Consider the following 24312-nt stretch of genomic DNA (forward strand, 5'->3'; position numbering starts at 1 on the left):
TTTTTAAATAATACAGTGACTCACATTCGGAAAAGCACTGACGACCAAAGTCCTTGGAAATCTTTTGTAATGTATATGTAAGCATGACTTGTTATTCATGTGTATGTAAACAGCTATCTTTAGGGCATTTGAAAGTCTTCGGTAGAGGAGATGCTCCCTCTGAGATCTAGTTTACATTTGTTTAGGAAAGCTCTTTGTCAGAACAAAAGGGAAAGTTCAGCGTAACTTTCACCTGAGTCGAAAATTCTGATTTTACCACAGTTGTACAAAATCGGGATTCGACAGGTAGAGAGATTAGAGAGCATAGAGCACAATTCCAGCACCCTGTGGGTGCCTTCCCTAGTCCGCGGACACGAAGAGATTGGTACTTAGAAGGAGAGAAATAGACTATAGACAGGCCTCAAAGGGATTTTCATGCTCTTATCGTCCATGAATCTGTGACTCTGGTGAAGTAGATTATTAGATCATCTTTTCAAATGAATTAGAGTAGAAGTTGAGAATTTTAGGAGTGGTTAGTGAGTGTATCAGACAGGGTGGTTTTGACTGCAAATAATGAAACATGTACCTAAAAAATAGTTTCAACAATAAAGTCTCCTGATGTCACATGGTGAGGTGATCAGAGGTGAGAAAAATGCCCGCAGATTTCCTTCTTGTGTCACACGGACAGGAATCGAGTCAAGTGCTCTTGCCTCCACCAGTCACTGGTGGAGTCTCCTTAAAGTCCCCTTAAAAGGGGAAATGGGGATCACCAAAATGGATTCAGACCCTCTGGAACAGGGTCACCTTCCCAAAGTATATTGCTACCTAATTCTTGAACCAAAATCGGGCTTCTCTTGGCACGGAATGGAGGGTTGCTGCATTGGTGGGCCACCGGCGATATCCTCCACAGTCAGGACATTCCTGTTGCTTCATTCTCTGTACCACCTGGAACCTAGGATCACAGGGGAACTTAAGTGAACACATCATCCAGAAACCTTGCTATAGTCATTAGCTCTATTCTCCCCTCCCATCCCTGTCCAACATACGCATGGCTATAAAACACTAGAAATGTGCCTATTTGGGGAGTTTCTTCTTCTCTATGTGCCCCTACCACACTCCAGAGAGGCCGAAAGTAGTCAGATATAGTCAACTACAAAAATAAAAGGGGAATTGGAAGGCCTGGAAAACTGGCCCAGTGAATGAGCCATTCTTCAGAGAGATTTGAGTGAATCAGGCTATCAAGTCGTAGAGCAGCCTAACTTTCCGTGATGCAAAATCCTACAGAAGGCAAGGAAAAGGAGCATTATTTATGGCAGTAAGGAAGGGTGTGAATGTGTTTCTATGGAGGAGGGGGACGAAAAAGAGAAGATGCACGTATATGATTCACTTGTGGGATATTTTTAACTTAAAATAGGACACTTAGTATTGCAATCAGTCAAGTCTAAACAACTTCTCTGTTTCTGTGTGGAAAAGTTATGCTCAAAAGAGAATTCTTTGTCTAAATAGAGCAAACATATGATCCTCATCACCAGGAGAAGGGTTCTTTCTCACATGGTATTTGCTAGCCATAATTGGCACAATAAAAGCTACCTCAGCCCTTTCAGGCTGGGATGTAGAGTGTAGCCCATTGAAAAGGAGCCCTGGTAACCAAGAGACAGAATCACATTTTCCCTATGGCATTTCAGTTTCCCCGATGCCCTCCCTTCTCTTTATTTTACACAACATCAGCTTTAGAAAAACAGTAGTTTTGGGGTACCTGGGTGGCTCAGTCGGTTAAGTGTCTGACTATGGCTCAGGTCATAGTCTCAGGGTCCTGGGATGGAGCCCCGCATCCGGCTCCATGCTGACTGGGGAGGCTGCTTGTCCTTCTCCCTCTGCCCCTCCCCTTGCTCCTGCTGTCTCTCTCTCAAATAAATAAATTAAATCTCTTAAAAAGAAAACCAGTAGTTTGGGGGGGTGGATGGGGAATTGAATGGGGCAGGGTGGGTGGTGGGTATTAGAAATTAGCAAGGCTGACTGGGAGAGAAAGCAGGCTTCGTGTCCAAATTATTTGGCAGCTTTCTTTGCTGCTGTCCATTATTTCCTGTTCTGTGTTTAAAGCACCCTAAAGAGTCATTAGAATTTTTCCTCTTAGGCTGGCACAAAACAATGAGTCTGTAATGATCTCCATCTCAGTGACCAGATTATGACCCTCCACCTTTATTAGGGGCTTGCTTCTCATGGTCGCATTCCCTTAGTCTGGAATTATCTCTGCTGCTCCAAATCCCATTCTCCATCCTCCTCATACCTCACCTCCTCCGGGGAATGCTTCCCTGATGGTTCTAATCCTCGCTGTTGTTTCATTCTCTTACAAAAATTTAGTATCACCGCATTTAAGAATGTAATCTGTTCTCTTGCCAAACTGTATCCAACTAGTCTACCAAGGTAGACTATGTTCTTCGGGTATGCATAGTAAGTGCTCAGCAGGCACAGTTAACATGTATGCCAATACCAGAAGATCAGTGCAAAGAATATGGAAAAGTAGTGAGAGATGAAGCTAGAGGTAAGTGGGGATGACAAGGTGAAGTTTTATCCAGTGGACAATGGGGAGCCAATAATAATATTAAGCAGAGAAGTACTTTTGAAAAAGATCATTCTAGCTATTGCATAGAGAATTGAGTGGCGGGAAATGGTGTTACAGGCAGGGAGACCGCTTCAGAGGCCATTGAAGTAATACAGGTGTGATGGGGACAAAACATATATATATGATCCAGCACCTTGTCAAAAGACTTCTGTAAAAATTAAATTGCTTTCCAATGTTTTTTGGATGTCCAGATGATGTTTCTTTGGGATACAACTCCGATGACACTGACCACGAAGCTGCTCAGCTTTATGCAGGTTACAGAGGCAAGCAGTGATAATGGCCAGACCTAAAGTAGCAGCAGTATGGATCAAGAAACCTAGACAGATTAGTGAAATATTGGTGCTAAAATCAAAGAACTTGTTGACTGGACTTAATTTCAGAATTAAGGAAGTCCAGGTATGATGGTACCATTCTCTGAGATGAGGAATACAGAAAGAGGAGAGGCAGGTTTGGGGACGAGGGTTGAGTGATGGGCTCAGCTCAAGACATATTGTCTAAAGCTCAAGGTCTGAAATGGAGGTTAGATTTGGGATTATCAGTCCACACATAGTAACGGCAAATAGGGCAGTGGATGAGATCTTCCAGGGAAAGTACATAGCATCAGGAAAAAAGAGAGAGAGAGAGAAGGCTTAAGACCAGACTCCAAGGATATCAATACTCAAGAGAAGGCTGAGGAGTGGGAGACCACAAAGGAGACCAGAGGGAAAAACCTGACAGGTAGGAGGAAAACCAGGAATGTGGGCAGTCAAAAAGCCAAGGGAAAGAAGCTTTTCAAAAGGAAGGGAATGGTTAATATCAACTGCTGCTTTAGAGGTCACATAAAAGAAGCTGCTTTTTTTTTTTTTTTAAAGAAGCCATTTGGTTTGACAGCATTCGTGACTTTGATAGGAGTGCCTGTGGTAGAGTGCTAATTAATTGGAATAGGATTGCAGTGGTAGAGTGGGAGGTGAGGAAATGGGGAAAGTGAAAATAGATCACTTTTTTGAGATGCTTGGCTGAGAAGGGGAGGCTCTGGCATTAAAGCAGATCAGCCCCCAGGTGTGTGCAAATCAGCACCCAGATGTGGCACAGGTGGACAAAAGGTGGCGAACGCCGAGTGAATTCAGCTGGGTGAGCGCATAGAGTGTCTACCAGGAGGAAGCCAGTGTGTGGCACAGCTGCCCAGATGCTCAGCCTCGATGGCCAGGGTTTCCCCCGTCTGTTTAGACAGCTGTGGCAGATTGGGGCCCTATGTTTTCCAGGACTGTACTTAAGAACATGGGCTGTCTTCAGCTAGAAGGAAGGAAGCTGAGTTGGGAGCTTCATAACACCTTCCAAGAGCAAAGCCCCCATTGTTTCTAGTAGTTCTTACAGTGATCCAGCTAAGCTTACACAGTGCCCAGTTTCATATTTCAGTAAATCAAAATATATTGATGGGTGAGGGTGGAGACAAATGTCTAAATGAGAGCACACAGAGTCTGCTGACAGAAACAGACATGAGAGAAAACAGAGGCCTTGCAGCATGAAGATTTGAATCAGATCTTATGAGGAGCTTACTGATTCTCAGACTGTGTGGCAGCATCATACATTATCAAAAGACCTTATAGAGTCTCCACTTTTTTAAACTTTTAAAACAAATGTTGGATAGGGACACCTGGGTGGCTCAGTCATTAAGCGTCTGCCTTCGGCTCAGGTCATGATCCCAGGGTCCTGGGATCGAGTTCCGCATCGGGCTCCCTGCTCAATGGGGAGCCTGCTTCTCCCTCTGCCTCTGCCTGCCCCTTCCCCTGTTTGTGTGCATGGTCTCTCTCTCTGACAAATAAATAAAATCTTTAAAAAAAAAAAAAACAAATGTTGGATAGCAACAATCTATGACCGCTTGAAATACAAGCCTCTCTGGACTCAGGAGGAGGAACCAACAGTTTTCTCCAGGTCCTTCCAACCCTGAAGATTGCTCTACAGAAATGTAACCCCATTCCTAAAGTTCCTTATTACTTTCCCGGCATTTCAAAACCAAAAGGTCCCCAGCAAGGGAAGGCCCATCCATGGTAGCATAGTACCTTTGGAAGCTGAGAAGTCATATGGAAGACATTCTTCTTTCTCTTCCTTGCTTTTGTCTTATGCACTTTTCTGAGGCAAACCTGAACCCTGGGAAGAATGAATCCTTGATAGTCTGCCTTAAGCTTCAGTAGATCATGATGTCCTCCCTATAGTAATTCTAACAATAACTGCTACCATTTATTGAGAGCTTACTATGTGCCAGGAACTATGCTAAGCATCTTATTCACACTGTTCCATTTTATCTCCACAACCCAACCACCCTTGAGAGGTAGGTATAATTATCTCTAGCTATAGAGGAGAAAGCTGGTAGCCAGAAGGATTATGTATCATGTGGTGACCACAGAGTTATGAAGGGATACAGCCAAGATTCAAGCACAAGCTTTTTGACCCCTAGTGTGCCTTTTTCCAACTTCTACGTTTTCAGTGACAATTGGAGATGACCAAATATCATTGTAGTTAGTGGGTGACAAATGCTGTTTGGTTGAAGAATATGCTATTTATTCACAGAATGTGTGTTTAGTGGCACTTAGGAAATAGTTTAATAAAACCTAATCATCTCAAGAAATGAAATTTGCTCTGATAATAAAATCAGCCATTTGTTCAAAATCAATACCTTTTTTTTGATTTACTGAAATGTGAAACTGAATTCTCTGTATAAACTCTGAAGCATAACTGCCCTTTGTAAGCACTGCTATAAACAACTAGGCCTTTCATTTCAGGAGATGAGTTGATTATGAAGAGATTGGGCTCTTTATTTCCATTGCTGCTTTTGAATCATCCTGCTCTGGTAACTCACTTCCATCTCATGCCCGACTAGAATGGAACTAGGAGTTAGACCAAGTCTCTTGGTGTTGACAGCAAATTTGAGAGCTGGCTTACTCCTTGGAGCCAGCCTATTGCTCTCCCGAAATCAGCCCAATAGCAGATATACAAGAACATGGACCTTTTGTGTGCATAGACAATGCAGTTGACCCACTGTCCATAAGACACACACTTTCAGATGTTTGTCTATAGTATCCAATATAGAACCAGTTCTTTATAAATGCTTGTTGGATCATCTGTATACTCCCCAGTGGTTCCCAAAAGCACCCAGTTGTCAAATGGACCTAACAGGTGGAGGGAGGCATCATCCATGGTTATGAAGGAAGGACAGTAACTTTCTTTGGAGGAGCAAACTTTGGCCCCATGCATTTAATCTGTTCAGCTAGTCTACTAGAAATCCTACTCTTCTTCCCAATCATTTGATGCTGGACTTTGCTCCAGAATATTCTCACCATGTAGTAACCAACCTCTCTTCAAATGCCTCTTGTGACAGAAAACTCGCTACCTCTTCCAGGCAGCTCATTCCATCTTTGAATGTCCCTGACTGATAGAAAGTTCTTCTGGGAGACCTTTAACTTTAACTTTTTAGCATTCCTCTAACTTTCACCATCTAGTCTTACCACAACTCTTGAAGCCCTATGTTATTAATCTAATCTGTTTTATATGCAATAAATATATTAGTGAACCAAGGACTATACTGGGCACTTTCATATATGTTATCTTATTTATCCTCATGACAGTCCTTCAAGGTAAGTATTTTGTTTCCCTATTTTTAATAAATGTGAAAAACAAGGTTCAAAGAAGTTGAGTAACTTGGTCAAGTTCACACAACCAATAAGTGACAGAGTTGAAATTTTTTTTTTAACAACATTAAGGAAGCTTTATTTCCATCTGTCTAATATGACTGGCTTGTCCAGAGTTGAAATTTAAACCTGGTCCACCTGCTGCCCAAGTCCACATTCTTTTCACCAAACTGCTATATAAAACTGCCTCTTACACATGACAGCCTCCTCAATCTATGTGAACAACTCTCTCAGGCCTCCTAAGTCACATCCCCGATTCATTGAACTGCTCCTCACTTGGCATGGTTTTGAGTTCTTTTACCATTCCCCTCACTCTTCTCTGAACATGTTCCCATTTATTAATCTCTTTGAAAGTGATGTTTCCAGAAGTGAATCAAATAATTCAGATGTGCTCTAACTCAGAGGTAGAATGGGGACTATCACAACCTTCTTTCTATATTCTCTGTTTCGGTTCATTTTGCCTGGTGGTTTTCAAAAGGACTTTTGCCAAAGAACATTTACTTCAAATGAAATAAGTCCCCATTTATAAAACTGATGCAAACAACAGACTCAAACAAGAAGTAATATCCCAAAACCTTCCCTATTCAGGCCCACTTCCACCCAATGGTAGTTCACATGGCGACCCCAAGACGACATTTTTGCAAAATGCTAAGGAAATAAAGAGGACAGATTAAGAAACCACAGCTAAAGTTAAATTGGACTTTGGGGCACTTTTGATCTATGATGTGATTACAGAGAGCTAAAAATTCACATGTCTCTCATCCCCGTCTCCTCATCTTATACTTGTACAGTTGGTTATTTGCATCATAGTGCAGGATCTTACAGTAGTCTATATTCAATTCCATCTCATTAGATTCAGTCCATATCTTGGTATTCTTCTGCCATTATCCAGTATCTTCACTATCCTTCCCAGCCTTGTGTCACCTATGGATTTGATGAATGCCTTCTATGTCCTCATCCATGATAATATTGATGAATAGATAGGCCAAGATGAAATTGTGGCACCACTGAACTAGTTATCTGTTAGATTGTAAACCCATCTGTTTGAACTATCACCTATGGGTTGCGATTCATAGTGGAGCAGGAAATCAATATATTGGCCTATGACCAGCTTTAAGAAGAAAAGAAATGGAACACAAAACCTTAGAATGCATCATGTGTAGTAAGGGTGAGTAAGTATTGTTTCATGAAATTTTATTTCAATTGTAGATCCTAGATAATGGTGTAAAATATAGTTCTTACTGAGGGTCACAGTCAAAACAAGTTTGAAAGCCACTACCTTCACCTATATTTTCTTCAACTTATCCACAAAGAAACCTTATCAGGCAGGTAACTCTGTTTAAAAGAGGAAAAAAATCTCTTGACATAATTTGTTTCCATTCATGGTATCCATAAACCCCACTTCCCTATCTAAGAACTAAGAAACAATGGTTTAATAACACATACATCTTTTCCAAATTGACATCAGGTCTCCTCCATGCAATTTGTGAGGCACATCTTCTGATTCTTCTTGAAGTCAGAACTATGTTTACCCACCTCCAATCTTCCAGCACATCTTCTACTGCCCACTATTTCTCAACAATCACAAAAAAATTTGTTCTAAAAACCCATTTGCGAGTTCTAAGAGGTCATTCTTCCTGGCCAGGAAACTTGAACTCAGTTTAAAGAAGTTAGGTGCTGTGTTGCAGGCCCTTCAACTCATCGTGGACTCCAGTAACTTTGAGTCAGTGTTCTTTGTGGTCATTCTCCTTAACAGAGAAAACAAAATTTTCCCCTCTCTCATCCCTCAGCAGCATTACACCACCTGTCCCGGGCAGCGGACCTCTGCCTTCCCTGCTTGTCTTCCGCTTTCTACATAATTGAAAAAACCATTTTCTAGTGTCCTTAGAATTTTTTGCAAGCTTCAGATAAACCAACCACAACTGGATAGAAGGGGAACTAGAAAGCCTCTTTCTCAAAATCTACATGTCAATTCAACTTTAAACAAGTGGAGTTAGCATTTTCTGTTGTTTTGGAAAATACGTATGTAATAACATCCAGGCATGAAAAGTTATGGCAATCAGGGGAGAAAAAAGGAAAAAAAAAAACAAAAATAGTAGTTTGGGAACAGAAAAGACACCTTCTTTTCCCTTCTTCAGCTCTTGCCTGATGTTTCTCATTGTCTCTGCTTCTCTTTCTTGCTAACCCTTTCATGTCTACAGAATGTCCTCCATCACCCTGAGTGATACAGATGATATTGAAACTCAAGTTCTTCAGGGGTTACCTGCCTTTTCTTTGTGCACTTCCATCACTCTCCCATGTGCACACTGAAAGGGAACAGAATTAGATCTTTCAAATGAAGACCATTATAAGTAAAATTTCCTGCAGGGACAGACTTCTAAATTTTGTGAAGCTCTGTAGGGAATCAAGAAAATCTGGATTATAATAAGTTTGCTTGAATAAAGGGATCTCCCAGGGGGGAAAAAAAGTTTATTTTAAAAGTTCTTGCCACCGGAGATGAAAATCTCACCACCTCCATCCCCACCACATCCTCTCAATGCTTCAGTGACTATGGGACCTGTCTCACTGTCAAAGCAAAGCAGAGGTCAGTGACCACACTCCAGATAACCCAGACAGAAGGATATGTGGTAGGATTCTGGAAGGAGGGAGTTGCTGGCAAACAGCAGGACAAAGATGATGAAAGCAATTTTTCTGAGATTTCTGTAAATACCTCCGTCAGGGCCCAGCAAAACCGCTGGACAACAGGCCCAGCTAGGGGGTAGTAAAAGGGGGCAAAAGGGATAAGAGATTAAGAGTGGAGAATGGCTCAAACAGCAGATTAACAAGGCCCAGGGAGTAGTAAAATGAAACCAAAGAAGCTATGTGGTAGCCCTTGTACCATCTGTTTACTTTATCCTGTTTGGTCATAGTTTGACCAACTGAAGCACCTGTTTCTATAGTGACCACCAACTAATGGATCAGATGGCATTAAAACTCGTACCAGGATAGACAAAATCCGGTGTGTCCGTTCAACAGAATATTACACAGCCTCAAACAAGGCAATCTGGTCACCTACTACAACATAGATGAACCTCGAGGACAAAGTGAACTAAGCCAGTGCCCAAAAGGGAACTAGTTCATGATTCCACTCATAGGAAGGAACCAAAGTGGTCAAATCACAGCAACAGAAAGTAGAAAGGTGATTGCCAAAGGAAGGGGGGAGAGGGAGTTTCAGTGTTGCGAGATGAAAAAGTTCTAAAGGTCTGTTGCAAACAATATGAATACATGTAACACTACCGAACTGTACATTTAAAAATGGTCGAGATGATAAATTTAACCTTTTGTGGGTTTTCCACAACAATAATAAAAAATTCATACACACCAAACCTCCAATGGATTTTCCCACTTTCTTTCACTGTTCTCATGCCTGGACAATATCAATTGTGCAGCAGTCTACCTACTCAGCAATTGGTTGTTGCAGCAGTCCAAACGTAAGCATCCTAAATCAGCAATGTTCTGCTCTATTCATTTGAGACACATGCTCTCAGTCAATCCCCATCAGTCACAGCCAGTCCCTCCTGCTGATCCGAAGGCTCCTACTATAAATGTAGAAATGAGAGTGGGGGCAGTGCTAGTCTCTACAAGGTAAAGAGGGAGCTTAGTCTACATCAACCACAGCAGGAAGGCACTGCTAACATGGCCACACTTTTCTCAAAGACCTCAATCTATCAGTAACTTTAAATGTGAAAGTATTTAAAATAGAAAGTGATGACTACTAAAAATGAGCAAACTTAACACAGACGTGTTTTTAAGCTTAGAACATTTTCTTTTCTTCCGGATCACTGGGGCATAACTCAAGTTCTTTAATCACCTATTTCCCTTTGACCAAGGTAGCATGTCTAGTAGAAAGAACATAGACGATCCGGGGTGTGAGTCCAGATTCTGCCATTTATTAGCGTGTGACCTCAGGCAAGTTCCTTATGGTCTCCCAGTCTGAGCTTCCGGAACAGCAAGAAGTGGGATAAAAACGCACATTGTCTCCTAAGGCTGTCATGGTAGTTAAACAAGAAAACAAAAGTGAAAGAACTTTGGTTTTGGAAAGGCACTCGCAACTATAAATTTTGAGTGTTGACCAGAACTGAAGAGAGAGCGAGGGCATATGGCATTACACGTAACCTTGGCTTTTATGTGTTCATCTGCCACACTAGGTAGGTGGGCGGCATATGGAAAAGAAAGTGGCACAAACCTCGATATATGTAGCAATCAAATTATGCCATCACAGAGCTGGAGATGGCAGTTAATGTTGTTCACATTTGATAGAGGCACCAAGAACCATTGAAAAAAAATCCTCTTTAAGAGTCCCTAGTGGCTCTCCACATTACTCACCTGTAAATGAGTGATCCGTTAGAGTTTATGCCTGAAATCACGTAACAATGCTAAATAAACACTATTTTGGTTGCCATTTCTATATTCCAGAAAAAGAACATCTATTTTGGAATCATTTATCCTGTCCTCCTCTGAAACATGGCAATATAGAAAAAAATAAATCATTTTTGTCTACTTGTTGACCCAAAAGAGGTTTCTCTATAATTTCAGATTCAACACTACCCTTGGAAAACAAACACTAGAATTTTAGAGCTGGTTAATTATTCCTCCTTATGAAGGCTAATTCAATAAATGACCCAATTGTTGATTAAGTGTCCTCGCTTTCTTTCATGTGAAAGCACTTGGAAAAGTATGAGCCGCTTTACAAATATAAGGGATGATGTAAGATGTTAATTGGCATCTTCAGGAAATATTTTCTGTTGATTCATCATGCACTTGCTAAAATTGGAGGACACAAGAACAAAATAAGTCTGCAAGGTGGTTATTCTGATTTGGTAATATCTGTGGAAATGCATTCCTGGATAATGTTATTTATTGCTACCTGCAATAAATTCAGTTCAAACCTACTCTCCTCACTCTGTCAAATGCAGAAGAACACTTTCTGGAATTGCAAAGGAGAGCCTAACTTTTCTCTAAGCCTTTCACAGAGAGTGCAAGAGACAAAATCAGGCCTCCAGGGTAGACTCTCCTTCATAGTTCTACCAATATAAAAAGTCAGTAAAGCATAGTGGTTGGGAACACAGGCTACCTGGGTTTGAATCCCAGATCCACCACTTGCTAGGTGTGTGCCCCTGGGAAAAATTCTTTATCTGTAAATGGTGATGATGATGTTAAATTCCTCAATAGGGAAGTTGTGGGGATTAAATGAGATAGTATATGTATAAATCACTTAGCAAAGCGCCTGGCTCATAAGTGCTCAGTTAACGAGTGGTAGTTAGTAGCAGTAGTCTTTGACCCTCCACCCACAGAACAGAAAATTGAACTGATCATTTACAAAGCCAAGATCAAAAGGACCAAGAAGTTTGGAACAGCTACAGAAATTGTGTAATCTTCCCTTCTGTCCTTTGTACCCAGGTGCACATTTTGCAAAGAGGCATGCATGTACCTGTAGATGAGTTTGATGGGCTATAACCACTAATATGCTCCAGACACTGGTCTTAGCCTGCTGTAACCTTCACAGAGCGCTTCATCTGCCTAATGCTGATGTGGCACAAATCTAGATCACTTACAGGATGTTCACTATAGTCATTGAACGGTGCCCCAAATCCTTAATCTTCTATCTACTTTCAAGAAGTGTCATGCCGACTGTGGATCCAAGGCTGGAATGTAGTGTGAGTTTCATATATCTATGATTTTGATATGTATAGATTTTAGATCATCTTCCATCTCTTTGAAATCAAAAGGTAAAAGAACAGCTCATTCTGTAGGTGGCCTGAAGCCATCCTAGGTAGGTCAGTTTCACACACAAAAAAATAAATAATGACAGTAGATAAGTAAGGAGACAGAGTTTATCTAGGTCAATATGGAGAATATGACTCTCCCAAGACAAACCAAGAGGCTCCCAGCTACGTGGGAAATCAAAAGGAAAGTAGTTATAAGGCTGATGTATTCCTAGGGAAAAAAGCAGTATCCTAGGATTTTTGAAGGAAGTTTAGTGTATAAGTGGCTTTGTCTATTCAGTGACCCTTCTGTTTTATAAAGATTTTCAGGTTCCAAGCATGTCAATCAGTTTTTAAAGATTCTAATATGTAAAAACCCAAATTTAACAAAATAGTCAACTGGGAAAAGCATTGCAATAAGATGATCCAGAGTTCCTTTAAATATCATTTCCCTTCTCCGAATTCATTTCAACCCATTTTTTTTAAGATTTTATTTATTTATTTGACAGAGAGAGAGAGACAGCAAGAGAGGGAACACAAGCAGGGGGAGCGGGAGAGGGAGAAGCAGGTTTCCTGCAGAGCAGGGAGCCCGATGCGGGGCTCGATCCCAGGACCCTGGGATCATGACCTGAGCCGAAGGCAGACGCTTAACGACTGAGCCACCCAGGCAACCTCAACTCTTTTTTTTTAACTGCATTTTCCAGGCCTGCACCTCTAAGGAAAAATCACAATCAGGGAATAATAACCTATTATCAAAGATATTTGCATTGCTTCCTCCAAAATGACAGCTCGGGTTGTTTATATAAGAAGTGGAGAACAGCAGGCCAATGTCTTCAACTCCAGCATATCCAAATTCTACTGAAATGTCTGCACACAAGCAAATAGCCAGAGTTGTCAGGAGCCTTAAAATAAAAGTCAAGTACCGTGCTCAATGCTATATCGAAAACATAATTTATCACATAAATAAAACTCCCTCAGCAGTGTCCTCTTTCCACACAAAGGACAATGGCACGTTAGCTCTTATTAAAACTATTAAGCACCAGAGGAAAAGCATCTTCAAAGTTCAGGGAGAGTCACAAGATGCAAAGCTTGCAAACTACTTTTGAACCACTCAGTCTTCCACACATTTTGTTCGGCAGGCGCCATGACCTGAAATAAACCTGAAAGTCTCTAAGATACAGAAATATCTGGTTGGTAAATTCAGTGGTTAGCATCTAGGGCTTATACAGCCAACATCCTGGGCTAAGTCCTAGCATAAGCCAATTGACCTAACTGTATTTCAGACCATACCTTTGAATGTAGCCCCACTCTCTATTAACTATGGGAAAGGAAAGTATATGAATCAGTGCCAACCCATCTTTGTTAAATGGAAACACAATTCAGAGAAAGTTCTGTTGGTTGTCATCAGGAGTGTCATCTTTCTATGCAAAAGTTAGTATCTTTGGAAAAGTGAACACAGGGACATGTGAAACATTTGCCAGGAGGCACCACTTGTTGAGAAGTGTTTATCTTGAGATACATAAGAAGGGGATTGTGAAGGAGCAATCCCAATGTCTGACAAGGAGACTAGCAAGAGGGAATATAAAAAAGATATTTAGTAGTAAATGTATTTTACTTATAAGCAAATGTTATTATTTATAAGTAAACTCTAAGCACATAGGAAATGTAGTCACAGGCCAACCTTCTAAACCATTTAGTACAGAATTCTGCCTCCAAAAAAGGCATGTGGGAGAGTGGTATGATCCATCATGAAATCTTCCTCAAAGGGCTGCTGGGTGGCTCAGTCGATTAATCTTCTGCCTTCGGCTCAGGTCATGATCCCAGGGTCCTGGGATGGAGCCGTTCGTCGGGCTCCCTGCTCAGCGCGGAGCCTGCTTCTCCCTCTGCCTGCCGCTCCCCCTGCTTGTGCTCTCTCTCTGTGTGTGTCTAATAAATAAATAAAATTTTAAAAAAAAGAAATCTTCCTCAAAAATCACAAGAGTGGGAAGTTTCTAGAGAATAATGACAGCAATGTGGCAGTTCAAGAGAGTCAGAGAAGCTCTGGTTAAAGCCAATCACAACCAACTCCCTAGAGTCCAAGCATAGTGGATTTACTTTTTATGCCTATTTTCCGGACAAGGCAGCTTCACCAGCCAGTAGGTAATGCAGAGGATGCTAGTGACTAATAACTTCTCTGGTTCTTCCCCAGTTCTTGTTCACCTTTACTAGTTTTCTATCACCACCGGCTTACTATGGGTATTGTTCTTCCTCTGTCCTTGTAAGAGGCTTCATGCTGTGAATATCAGTCAAAATCCAGTCAGAAAACCAGAAATCACATTGGTTTTTTTAACAGAGAGAATTTAATATCAGGAAGGGGCTGTACTAGTTTTAGGGGGTTAAAAAAAAAGCTTGAGGGGCGCCTGGGTGGCTCAGTCGGTGAAGCGTCTGCCTTTGGCTCAGGTCATGATCCCAGGGTCCTGGGATGGAGCCCCCCATCAGGCTCCCTGCTCAGTGGGGGGTCTGCTTCTCTCTCTCCCTCTGCCTGTCTCCTCCCTGCTCATGCTTGCTCGCTCTCTCTCAAATAAATAAATAATCTTTAAAAAAGAAAAAAGTTGAAATAATATCTGCAGGAATCAGCTACCATCTCTAGGGCTAAGGAAACAAAGGAAAGAGGTTGGAGTTGTGAGAACCTAAAAAGATGGAGGATTTGCTCTATTGAGGTGGGACCCGCTCCTCTGAGAAGGGGATGCCAGCCAGCTGCTTCTGGTGCCTCTGAGGTGGCGTGACGAGACTGATTCTCAGAGTCCGGAGAAGAGCTGGAAAGTAGAGTCAGCTACTGCGCCGGGCTGAAGAGCTGCCATTGCAGCCATGCTGACTCGAAGGGAAAGCAAGCAGAATCGCTGTATTTCCCAGACTGGCAGGACCTATCAGCAATGTAGCTGGCAGAAGAGAAATGCAGTTAGCAGAGGCCCAACCCCAGCATCACAAAGCAGCGTCCAAAGGGGTGAGTTTGGAGCTGTAAGACAGTAGCTTAGTAACGAGCACACTGTGCAATGAGGTGTTAGATTTCCATGTCATTGTTGTTGCCGAGTCACTCAGATATGCTTACAGTTTGGTTGAAACATTAATTGGAGTGGACTGTTTGCCACAGTGGATTTCATCATTCCTGAATCCATAAGAAGGTGTTATGAGGAAACCTCAACCAGAGCCGCTTGATGCGTTTTCGAGGATGATTCTGACTCCCCTCTTGTTGAAGCTCGGGTACTCAATATTCATCACCATTTTTTGCTTCTGTTCAGGCTCAAGTCTGTAGCCTGCCTGCTTCCTTAAATGATTCTGTACACATGGTAAGTGGTCAGGTGGCCAGTCTCCAGAGTTCTGGAAGCATGAAGCCTGAGCTGGGCCATCTGTTGAGTGCGTGCTGTTTTGTATCACACACAGGGAAGTGGTGGGCAAAACCCAGAAGCACACTGGAGGCCTAATGAAAATAGGACCAGTTAAATCTTTCCTCTAAATGTTCATTAAGCCATCTGCTCTTATTAGTATCCTTATCATTTGGAAACATTACAGAGTTAAGATAAGAGAGACAATCTGTGGAATGCTGGTCTAACTTGAAATGAACTTTTGAGTAGAGCCATCATGAGTTGTGATATTTCTCTTCCCATTCAGAACCCTGCCCACTCATATCTTAACATCTCCAAGGTGCAATTTTTTAATAGTTCCTTCCTGAATATTATACCAGAAAGAAGGCTTAGCAATAGCTACAGAAATGAAAACATAATCTTGGAGTGGCTGATCAATGAAATCAGACCATTTCATAAAAGCTGTGCAGTCATACTTCTGGCCTGTAAATTGCTTTAGATGCCAAAGGGAATTGGAAGCTTGGTCTATTCTTTCGAGCCAATACTGTAATATTAACAACATGCAACAGACAAGTTTCTGCAACTTCTCAGCAGGAAGAAACTGCAGAATGACTCCAGCACCTTCTTCTAAGTCCTTGGCTCCTTTGCAGGCAAAGCCTTGGCTCTCAGGGGGACAAGAGCCCCACCCCACGCTGGTCCTCTCTTGCCTGAATTCACTCAGAATTTATGGCCTCATCACCTGCCCTCACATTTGATTTCATGACGCCTTGGACTGTTCCCTAGTTGTCTTGCCTTCTGTATGCGTTCTCCCACAGTGCTGAATATACAGTAGGTATCCCAAAAATACATGTAAAAGGAAAAGGAAACAGAGACTCAAAAGGGAAAAACAGTAAAGCTTTCATGTGCCTCTCCCCACCCACGGAAGTGCTGAAAGGGTTAAGTTCTTTGACTCTAATGATAAAACCCAAGATACAGAAAGATACAAATAGTAAATCCACAAGTAGCGTCATGTACAATATGTTCTTCTTACAATAACAATCAAATTTACAAACAAATTAGCTGTGGAGTCTGAAGGACATTCTGTAGTTCTCACACTGGGCCTTCATCTCCTGCTGATAGATGACTTTGACTGTAAATTGAAAACTGGAAGTGGTTAAACATTCTGTGTATTCACAAGTGCCATTTCCAAAATTGAGGCTTTGGAGAAGAGATGCAAGAAAGGGTCGACGGAAACTCGGAGCAATTATGCCTGTTAGTAAGATGAGGTAGTGACAATTACGCAGCAGACTCAGAGAGAGTGTGTACGTGCTGATTGCTCGGAGGGAGCCTGTAAGAACAAACTTTTATAGCACCCATCAGGGCTTGGGTCTCTAGAGGAAGTACAGATTTTCCGCCACTCTGTCAGTGTGCTTTTGGACAGAGCTTATGGCCCCAGGAACCATCTTGGAAGGGATACATGCTTGTTTTCTTAATGAGCTTGAATGAAACTCTTATATAACAGAATGGCTTCATTCGCTGTTTCTTTCCTCTAGGATAACCATTCTCAAGCTTCTGGGCGTCAGGACCCCTTTGCACTCCTAAAACTTTTTGGGGACCTCAAAGAACTTTTCTGTATGTGGGTTTTATCTATTAATATTTGCCTTATTAGAAATTAAAATGGTGGAAGTGCTTGGCTGGCCCACTCAGTCAGTAGAGCATGCGACTCTTGATCTCAGAGTTGTGAGTTCGAGCCCCGTGTTGGGTGTAGAGATTACTTAAAATTAAAATCTTTTAAAAAAAGAAATTAAAACTGTGAATTTTTTTTCTGAACCCAAAGATATGCTAGCCACAGGTACCCTCTGGAAAGCTCCACTCACTGTACACTCATGAGAAAGTATAAAAGGCAAATAGTATTATTAAAAAAATAGTTTGACTTCACAGACCTCCTTGAAAGACTCCCAGGGATCCCCAAAGTACACAGACCAAAATGGGAATACCATATGTCCTCAATTCTAAGACCCCATGGATCGTAAGACATAGCATCAATTTGACAACTTGGCGTGGTAGGGGAGAAATGCTCCATTAAATGTATGCAGTGATTAATAAGACACATTCTCACTTCAGAAAAGTTAAAATACGGAGGAAGTAGGAAATGCATCTCTTAAGATTGAGGAAATATGGCAATTTCCACTAACCTCCATGGGTCTCTGGAAACCCAGATTTATTGACTCAAACATGTTGATGAAAAATAGTTTTCCTTACAGCCTATTTGCATTTCATAATTTTTTAAATGCTTTCATGAACCGAAACTGTTACAGTCAATGAGGCACTAATGTTTTCATTCAACAAACATTTGCCAACTGTAATACCAGATACTGGGAATACAAAAATGAATGGGACCTCATCCTTGCCCTTGAGGCTCACAGACCTAGTACAAGACATAGGAAGGCAAACATATATTTATAGTATAATAAAGAAGCATTGGATCCGCATGAGTCATGAAGCTGGAAGCAGTTCGAAGTACCTAAAGATGGGGCACTGGGTATTCAAGAATGCTTGAGGTTAATCACTAAGTTTAAGCAATTAGTCATCCTCCTAAAAAGGACTGCCCTAGTGGACTTTGCCATATGTGTCAGTCACTTTCAGACATTAATTTATTTCAATTTAATTTAATTTTGCAAACACCGGTGATCTATCCAGAGACCTAGAACTAGAAATCTGTTAGAACCATTTGACCGTAATGGTATAGTCAGTAACACTGGTCAAGAACAAAACCTAACAGAACATCTTCTTCATGGTGATTAGATTTAGCTGAGAATAGCAGAAACCCAACCCCCAACATAACAGTGACACAAGCACAACATCAGCCATACTAGAGGTAGGGTGCAGGACTAGGATGACAGCTCCACGAGATCATCTGGGACCCAGGCTTCTGTATTTCTGCCCTGCCATCCTAGCACATAGCTTCCATTTTCATGGACACCTCATGGTCTAAGACATCTGCCAAAAATCTCAACAAATATATTCATATTACAGAATGGAAGGAAGGGCAAAAAGAGGTCCCTTCCAATTGGGTCAGCTCTCCTTACATAGCCATTGAAAGCATCAATTTAAAAGTGTGGATACTTAAAAAAGGGGTGGGGAGTGTGCGCCTGGGTGACTCAGTCAGTTAAGCATCCGACTCTGGATTTTGGCTCCGGTCAGAGTCATGAGATCAAGCCCCATGTCTGGCTCCACACTGGGCATGGAGCCTGCTTAAGATTCTCTCTCTCTCTCCCTGCCCCTCCCCTGCCTCTCTCTCTCTCTCTCTTTCTCTAAAAAAATAATATTAAAAATTAAATAAATAAAAGTGTGGATACTTCCACGATTCCTCTTACATCTTATTGCCTTGAACTTTATCATATGGCTACAGAGAATTGCAAATAAGGCTGGAACATTTTCTACTGTAGACAGCAGTGTTCCCAGATTTTTTTTAAAAATCGGCATTTACTACTAAGGAAGAAAGAGGAAATGGATGATAGGGTAGGCCTAGAACTAGTAGTCTCTGCCACAGGCATCATAGTAACCATAAATTTAACATTTTGTTTTGACCCTGATACTGTCTGAGCTTCTTCAAATTTATAAAAGCCATCTAGAGAAAGTTCGGTTTTCTGCACTTGGAAAGCAAAATGACACCTTTCAGAATGATGGCCCCTATTGATCTTGCTTTTAAAAAGTAGAAATTATTAGCAGATGAAATACACCAGGACTGCCTTGAAGCTTTTTGTTGTTTGTTTTGCTTTGCTTTGTTCCCCCACTACCAAAATGTTTTAAGAACATCAGAGTAGATGCAATTTTAATCTGTAGGCTCTGCAGCAGAATGATTCTAAAGATCAGTCCAACTGTAACTCTTGATTAGATTGATCCTGACTATTCATCTGTAATGAATAATGTGACTTAAATGTCCGTTATTCTGATTGGGCAGCCATGAAGACAGACCATGCTGATGCATTTGGCCAAAGGTTGAGAGGTTCCTCAAACTCTCCAGCTGCTATTCAGAGAAACACAAGAGTGTGGGTCTGAGAAAATGGGAAATAATTTGCCAGTTGACAAGTCTATGTAATCCTGGTGTATTTCATCTTCTAATAATTTCCACTTTTTAAAAGTAAGATCAATAAGAGCCGTCACTCTCAAAGATGTCAGCATGCTTTCCAACTGCAGAAAACCAAACTTGGTCCAGACGGCTTTTTCCCTCTTTTATAAATTTGAAGAAGCTCAGACAGTATCAGTGTCAAGAAATGAGAAGGCCATTTGAAAACTGACAAAAAGTGATGCTAACAATCTGGAGTTGTCAGCTTTTAGAAGCATGGGGAAATCTAACGTGGAGTTGGCAGAACACCTGGCAGAGAACACTCAGTCCCGTCGCTGTATCTTCCCCAGGGTGGGCATACTACAGAAGAGATAATCATACATTTCCTGGAAATTCCTACTGAAGAGGCCTCAGAGATCAAAATCAAGCAGAGTCGTTTTTCAAATGAGCCATAAGGCTGAAAATGTAAAGGACGGAGATTAGAAGTGTCATGTTTGGGATGGGGAGACGGGGCCTTTTGGGAAACAACTGGTTTCTGCAGCACAAACTTTGGGAAAGGAAGTTATGAGCACTTGGTGGCAATTGTAAAGCATAGTAACAGTCATGATATATGTTTCTGAGGCTCTTCCACAAAAGTCAATTTCTTGAAATGGATGGAGTGAAACGGAAATAGTCTATGTCGCTAGCAACCCCTTGTAGATACCAGAAAATAAAGGAAATGAAGTCAGCAAAAGACTGTAAACTCTGTGAAGGCAGGACCCAGTCTGTCCTGGTTAGACTGGCTCCCTAGTGCCTAGCATAGTGCCTAAAATAGATATTTATTAATAGAAGAAAGGAAAATAATTAAAGTAGCATGCTCTAAGCTTGGAATTGTACCAAGAAGCCTGTTACAAATAACTGGGGAATCCAAGGAATAAGCAAAAATATTAGCCGTGAATTGGCTGACATGTATGTGAAATAATATACCCCTATATAAGCCAAATTTCTTGGGAGACACATAGCATAGAAGGATTCTTAAGAAATGGAATCAATGGGGCGCCTGGGTGGCTCAGTTGGTTAAGCGACTGCCTTCGGCTCAGGTCATGATCCTGGAGTCCCTGGATCGAGTCCCGCATCGGGCTCCCTGCTCGGCAGGGAGTCTGCTTCTCCCTCTGACTCTCCTCCCTCTCATGCTCTCTGTCTCTCATTCTCTCTCTCTCAAATAAATAAATAAAATCTTTAAAAAATAAAAAAAATAAATGGAATCAATGAACAGGGGGGAAATGGCTGGTGACGTAGAAGCAGGGGGAACTTTGAAAGACCATGGCTACTATATGATTGCACTCCAAAGTTCATGAGATAACCAAAGAGGAGGACATTGCAATAGTCAGGCAGGGGCCAGAAGAAATTCGGGCATGTTCTATGATAAAAAATAAATAAATAAATAACTGGCCTTTATAGAGCTCTTTCTGTGTACCAGGCGCTATGCTAAGTGCTTTATGTAGATTTTTTCAATTCCTATAATAAATGTTTGAGAGAAAATATTATTACTGTACCCAATTTCTAGATGAGGAAACTGAGGCTCAGACGGGTTAACTGATTTGCTCCAACATTTGACTTGTCTGGAGACATTCTTGGTTGTGACAGTTCAGGGGGAGGTGCCACTGACATCTAGTGAACAAAAGCCAGAGACACTGCTAAACATCTCACGATGCACAGGACAACAAGAATGATCTGGCCCCAAATGACAATCATGCCTCAGTGGAGAAATGTAAGCCTTGTCCCTGGCAAACATTTAAACGTCCTTTATTACCACTATATACCTTACTTCGACTTTATGCCCTAGTAACCCAGACCCATGTTATTTTCCCCCACTCCCATAGGGTTTCATGTCCTGTTTTCATTCATTCTTTTCCCTCTGCTGAAATCACTTCTCCCCCTTTGCTTCATCTCAGTACCTTAGCTTCATCCTTCAAGATGAAGCTGACATTTCTCTTCTAGGGGTTATTGCCCCAAACTCCCTCCCCTGCATCCCCATGTCACTCTGGGCATGCGTCTGTCATGGCACTTAACCACATTATATTGAAATGAGTGGTTTCTGGATCTGCCTTCCCCCACTTGACTGTGCGCTAATCAAGGGCAGGGACCTGTTTTCTTAGTGCCCAGTACAGAGTAGGCAACCACATTGCATTGAACCAAAAGAAGACAAGTGACAGAGACAAAGACAAATCACTCAACCTCTAATAAGCTTTGACCTTCTCAGCCAAAGAGAACAACCCTTAGATGGATTCAAGTGAGGTAAAGGGGAAGCCAGAATTGGTGAGGAGAACGTGAAGAAATGTATCCACTCTTCTAGCTGCAGAATCAGATGGCATAGGGGCTAAGAGCACATATCCAAAAATGGGGATATCAATCGTTTCTTTCTCAAGTGTTTGCTCTAAGCATATAAAGTAATAATCCGGGCAAAGAGCCTGACACACAGGAAGCACTCAATAAACAGTAGTTACTTTTATTAAGGGCTCAGATGAGTGCGCCTGGAATTTTATAGGTGTTTTTGATTAGGATCCTCTCAAAGGAAGGGGAAGCACCTATTTATACTTTAAAAGTAAGTCAATTTAAAGAAAAATATTAAGTCAACAACAGTGCAGGTGGTGGATGGGCAGGGCAAAATTTATAAAGACATTCTGTCGACAACTGAAGTCTGGCAAACAGAACTAAAAGGGCACTGCATTGAATGGTACATGGACTAGATCTCTTCTAGCTCTGAAGGTCCATGACTTTGAAGTCATTATGGATGTTCATCCCGTTTACCATCCCTTCCTCTCTCCAGGTGCTGTGATGAGCACCGCGTCTCACTATCTCATTTAATCCACGCAGTAACTCTAACAGAGACACTGTTGCTAGCCTCCTTCCCTTGTGGCAGATGAGGAAACCAGACACTCACAGAGGGTACCTCACCTGCCTATGGTGACACACCACAGTCCAGGAAGGAACCAGCCTTCACACAGTTAGAAAGAGCCCAAGTATACAAATTATGGTCTGTGTCCACAGTGTGGGATTAAGCTGATGATTGAGGAATTTTCTAGTTTAGTCTAACTGAGGGCTCATCTGTAAATACTGCATTTACACATGGATTTCCCCTATAGGACTCTGCTGCTTTATGTACTGTTAGCTTTGGTCAAAAGTAGCTGGATCTTTAAACCAGCCACGGGACTGGCTGACCTGAGAGTCAAGTCCCTTCAAGGCACATTTTCAAATAGCAGAGGACAACATAGTGCTGTCAAGGCTTGACATCCAGACCAAGAGCTCCTTTCTGCTCAGGGTTATTTCTCAGGGCATGTTGTTGGGAGATGGGCACATTCCGCCAGCTGGCGGCTACACCAATGATCTTTCATGCCGGTTTAGCATAAATATATTTTGACATTTCAAACAAATTAATGTATTTTTACAAGGTGGGGCAACCACCACAAAGTAGGCCAAATGGTTTGCCTGTAGGCCAGGTCACCAGGCAGAGATTCCAGAACTTCCCTGCTGTTCATTCTCTTTCTGCCCCCAAAGGAAATGTTTCTTTGTCCCCAGAAACCACGTGGACAAATGCCAGCAACCCTCAGGGATTAACCTTAGCCCTCCCTTGGTAACTTAGAATTCTAGGGTCTCTACAGGTAACAGATGCTAATTCTGAATCAGCTCAAGGACTCCGTTCCATATGTCACGTTGTGTGTTATGGAAATGCCTCGGTAGTAAATATAGTGTTTCTATGCTGTGGCTATAAAGCACCAGTTCCTTGAAAAAATTACCTGGAAATGGGAGTATTTAACATGAGAAGGATATAAAAGGAACTGACAACCTAAGGGAGGTGAAAAGGTCCAGGTTCTGAAAAGGCGGACCTTGGATTACTAAGTAGCCACACATCTTTCATTCGAGCAGATTTCATAGACAAGCTGCCCAGCCAAATCAAATGGGAATTAAAGGGATTCTGTGTAGCTAGTATAGGAAGTGTTTCAGAAGCACAAAGGCCACTTTAGTCACAGGAAACTGCCAGAGGGTGACTTATTTGATGGAAAAGAAAACAAACAGACGCAAAAGCTGGTGTATTTTTGAGGCAATATTAAATCTAATAAACATGACACCAGTAGTATTGACTTAAATCAGGTTGGGTGAGTTGGAGAATTTAACACCTTGTCTTCCAACCACCAGCCTTTCTCTTAGAGGCAGCCTTGACAGCAGAGAACAGAGTCCAAAACATGTCCTTCTGTGACTCCTGCCAGGTGTGTGCCGTCCCCGGCCTCTGCCCCGGCCTCAGCTCTCAGACTGGAGATAATTAGAACGTCATTTCTGCCAGCTTTGTTTTTTCTGGGTCACTGACTTCAGACTTGACCAAAATAGGAGTGCTGTACTGAAATAAATTCATTTCCTCTTCCTCAGCCAGCCCCAGGTTATTTCCTGGGGGACCGTGCTCCACAGGACCAGCGCACACAGCTGCTGTACGGGAGCGATAGTGGATATGGAGGTCCAGAGCGAGGGCACATGGCGGAGGAGGCAACGCCCTCCACAGCAGCAGGCTCTCCCTCTCCCTCTCCCTCTCCCTCTCGGTGGCAGGGCGCTGACAGGCACAGGCCTCAGACAGACGTGCTGAGGAACACATCACAGCAAACTGCTCTGGGAGCTGTTAAAGCTGGTGTTTAATGTTTATCCAATGGCCTCAGTCTGAAAGGCTCTGTAGAACATGCATAACACAGCTCAGCTTTATACTCCATTAGCATTCAGATTCCTAGCTGCCCAGAGGCATATGGTGCTGACCAGGGAAGGCCAGTCTCTGTGGAGGTCGAGGGCACGCAGAGACACGGGGGCAGAATGAGGTTGCTGGGTGTCTGGGAGGGACACTCAGAAACAGGGACGGAGAGCCCCAAGTGTTACGGGGGGGAAGGCCAAA

The 24312-nt window shown here is 42.1% G+C and overlaps 1 protein-coding gene across 2 annotated transcripts in view; it reads left to right on the forward strand.

Moving 5' to 3' along the window:
• TENM1 (teneurin transmembrane protein 1) overlaps window positions 1–24312 on the forward strand; it is a 330568-nt gene that overhangs the window by 258750 nt on the left and 47506 nt on the right. The window lies entirely within an intron of this gene.

Source organism: Leptonychotes weddellii, chromosome X, assembly GCF_054177405.1.
Source record: "Leptonychotes weddellii isolate Sample4059 chromosome X, ASM5417740v2, whole genome shotgun sequence".
NCBI lineage: Eukaryota > Metazoa > Chordata > Mammalia > Carnivora > Phocidae > Leptonychotes > Leptonychotes weddellii.